Source organism: Triticum dicoccoides, chromosome 1B, assembly GCF_002162155.2.
Source record: "Triticum dicoccoides isolate Atlit2015 ecotype Zavitan chromosome 1B, WEW_v2.0, whole genome shotgun sequence".
Taxonomy (NCBI): domain Eukaryota; kingdom Viridiplantae; phylum Streptophyta; class Magnoliopsida; order Poales; family Poaceae; genus Triticum; species Triticum dicoccoides.
In genome coordinates this window covers 583,955,820-583,959,464 of record NC_041381.1, presented here as the reverse complement: position 1 = coordinate 583,959,464, position 3,645 = coordinate 583,955,820, and the positions used below count along the sequence as shown (strand labels likewise).

The window sequence follows — 3,645 nt, the reverse complement described above, 5'->3', positions numbered from 1 at the left end:
ATAAGTTATTAAAAATAAAAAAGAGGTGCAATGCTCGTTAATTTGCTTCAAGCCTTTCGGAATAGTGTAAACTGCACTGCGCATAGCTCCGTGCAGTCTACCATATTCCTGAAGGCTTGAAGCTAAGCAACGTGAGCATTGAGCCTCTTCTTCATCGTCTCTGCACTCAGGGCTTATAAACCGCTCCTAATCCCTCTCTCTTCGCGAGGTGAGACTAAAAAACAGCTTACTAAGAAACTGTAGTACTGGTTCATTCATGAACCGGTACTAAAGGTGCTCGTGCGGCCCCAGCTAGCCTTACCTAACACAACCTCATTAGTACCAGTTCATGGCACGAACCGGTGCTAAAGGTTCGCCACGAACCGGTACTAAACAGCTCCTCCTGCCTAGCAGTTGGTGCATACTGAACGCAAAAAATATAAGAGCATTTAGATCATGATCTTACATTTCTTTACAGTCTAAATTGTCAATATGATCTTATAACATCAAAAATACTTTGATCATCAATGATCTTTGTGTGTACAATTTGAATTGTCAATATGAGTCATCAACGATTTATAAACCGATGAAGACTCATATTGCGGCCATAAATTCTACACATAGAGTTCAATGAAGACTAAGTGCTTGTGATAGTTTGAGAAATAACATATTTAATGTGGTAAAAGGTTTGTTAGGGGAGCGAGGTGGGACTAAAAATAGCTTGCCATAACCTCATTAGTACCGGTTCGTGGTACGAACCGGCACTAAATGGTGATGGTGGGGCCATAGCCTGACCGCAGGCTGACACAGCCTCTTTAGTACCGGTTCGTGGCATGAACCGGTACTAAAGGTTCGCCACGAACCGGTGCTATTGATCGCCGTCACGAACCGGCACTAATGTATACATTAATGCCGGCTGAAATTCAAACTGGCACTATTGTGCTTCACATTTGACCCTTTTTCTACTAGTGGTTGACTTGAAGCTGAAAAATAGATGCATAAACTGCTTGGGTCGCTATTCTGTCGAAGGTTTTCCTCTAGGCTGCACTTACCTGCATCTGCGCTTGCTTGATTGTATTGAAATTAGGGCGCTGGTACTGCCTTCTTAGCTTGTGCATTAGGAATTTCATAACACTCCTTTGTTTGGTTTGACAAAATGGCACACCCTTGTTGTCACTGACTTGTGGTGTCAGGTGCCACCTGCCAATGTCACAAAGTGTGTCACTTGTGTCAAAGTTACAAACAAAGGTGTGTTGTTTTGCTAAAAGAATTCATTGTGCATAGCATAGGGCGAGCCCAGTTGGCTCATGTTTTGTGCACTGTTATGAAAGGTGATATTCTTCACAGTAGTTCCTTGAGGTTGATGTACCTTGTACGCAAAATAGTTTAAATAGACAGGGAGTCATCCTTGTTCAGGCAACCAGAGCTACACAATCAATTTGTTTGAGGCACTTCTGAATGTTCCATCTTGTTGCTTTTCTTACACTAAAAAAAAATCTTGTTGCTTTTCTTATGCGGACTGACTTGGACACTTGTGTTCAGCAATCTGTACAGACAGTTTTTATTTCGGAAGAGTCATGTTGGACAGTCAAAAGCCCATGTAAGTATATTTTCTACATGAACATATGGTGGTTATAGGTATCTTGTGGACTTTTTTCATAATTGATGCCTGCTTATATTCCCACCATTGATTTTGTCAGGTTGCTCGGGATGCTATTCTGAAATTTAGTCCAAAAATCTATATAAATCACACCATGCAAATGTTAAGGATGCCCATTTCAACGTAGACTTTTTCAAGCAATTTAATGTAGTTTTGAATGGCCTTGATAACTTTTTTTTTTTTAGAAAAGGAGGAATCACCCCCGGCCTCTGCATCATGGCCTTGATAACTTGGATGCTAGAAGACATGTGAATCGCCTCTGCCTTGTTGCTGAAGTTCTTTTGGTTGAAAGTGGGACCACTGGATTTCTCGGACAGGTGAGGTGACCAAATATCATGGTTTTTGTCTCTATATCTTTGCATCTCCCTTGTCACTAATGCCCGTGGGTATTTTTAAGCTTGTCTTTTGTATTTTGCTCATAGTACTCCTGTTACAAGGTGGCCAGTGTGCTAACCGTTGGTGGTCCCTTTTCATTTTATTAGTAAGATAGAAGAAATATTTACCCTAGGTGTACAACCTTCCAGTTGAGATGGCCATTGTGTACACTCTGATAACATGAGAGAGTTGGCATTTCTATGGGTAAATGTTAGTGCCTAAACTGGTTTGTGTAGCTTCTGAACCCCAACCAGGCACCAATTGAATCCTTCCGTTGCAAGTTGATGAGCCCTTAATATGAGAAAGAGGACATTTCTATGGTGTAGGGCCTAAATTTAATGACCTTGGTTTGGTGCTTCTCATAGTTTCCTTTTTCCAGATTAATGCCAATTTAAAAAAAATCAGCAAATGTTCGTACAAAGAATTCAGTAAGTACAAGAAAGGTATTACCTTCATTACTTTATGCAAGCTCTATTTTTTGTCCTGTATTGAATTCTCTAATCTTATGCAATCTGTGATACTTCCCATTCAGATTACAAATATTTGGCAGCTCGCATCCAGCGTGCCCCTAGACGCACATTCCATTTCTGCAATCGGTGGATGTCTGTCAAGTTAGAAATTACTTCCCTTTCCCAACAAGATCATGGATGGTACAATGCGGGTGGTTGCTGGTTTGTTTCTATTCCTAGCGACTTACTTTTATTTTACTCATTATAATTTATAAGTCATAATTCTGGATGACTTCCTTTGTTATACTAACGTGAGTGCTACCTTCAATTTTGTTGAGTTCTTGCATGGAACTCCCGATGCTATATACTCCCTCCTTACCAAAATATATGGCACAATTGACTTTTTTTGGTCTTCGATTCACAACTTTGAATTTGATTTTCACTTATATTATGTCTACACAAATTAAAAAATTTGCAAATACGATGATACCATTTATAAATGCTATAATCATATAATTTTTTTTGTATTACTGTGCAGAGTTGTGCATTAAAGACCATGCAATGTCAAGCGTGCCCTATATTTTGGGAAGGAGGGACTATGAATAAGGAAATTTAAAAAGTGAAGGAGCAACTTTATAATTTAAATTGCTGCTTCCGTCACATGCTTATCTTTGATGACAAGCTCTTTATCACACAATTTAGTCTCTCACGGATGTCTCTTACATGGGTGATTTGACTTTATATTTGTGCTATGTCTCTATTTTTATTAGCAACAACAAATGAAGCCTGACAGTTGCTCGAGGATGCTTCTGCTGTACAGACATAGTGGGGGACATTTAAGATGTATAGCTCATATAGGAGAGTCGAGAAATTCGCAGAACCTAAAGTTATATTTTCTACTGTAACCAGAAATATTCCACAACAACACACTAATTATAATGAGCATTGCAACAAAAATTCTACTTTTTTACTTTTCCATGTTTTTGTTTGAAATCAAATTTGGTACCGGCACTACTAATTAATGGCTTCAGTCAGATGATGACATACAATTATTGTATCGTGTTTTTCAGGAGGTTTCAATGTTTGAACGTTACTGTTTCTTGTCAATGAAGATTAGCTTTTTCCGTACGTGAACATTACAATTTTTCAAGTTGGATGCCAGCTGTGTCCTGGCTTTGGTGG

General features: G+C 39.1%; 1 long non-coding RNA gene across 1 annotated transcript; it reads left to right on the top strand.

Moving 5' to 3' along the window:
* Window positions 1-1,892: 1,892 nt before the first annotated feature.
* Window positions 1,893-3,034, top strand: LOC119309279. The gene is made up of 3 exons (XR_005150435.1): window positions 1,893-2,457; window positions 2,547-2,685; window positions 3,002-3,034. It is a non-coding gene; the product is annotated as an uncharacterized LOC119309279 (long non-coding RNA).
* The last annotated feature ends 611 nt before the right edge of the window (window positions 3,035-3,645 follow it).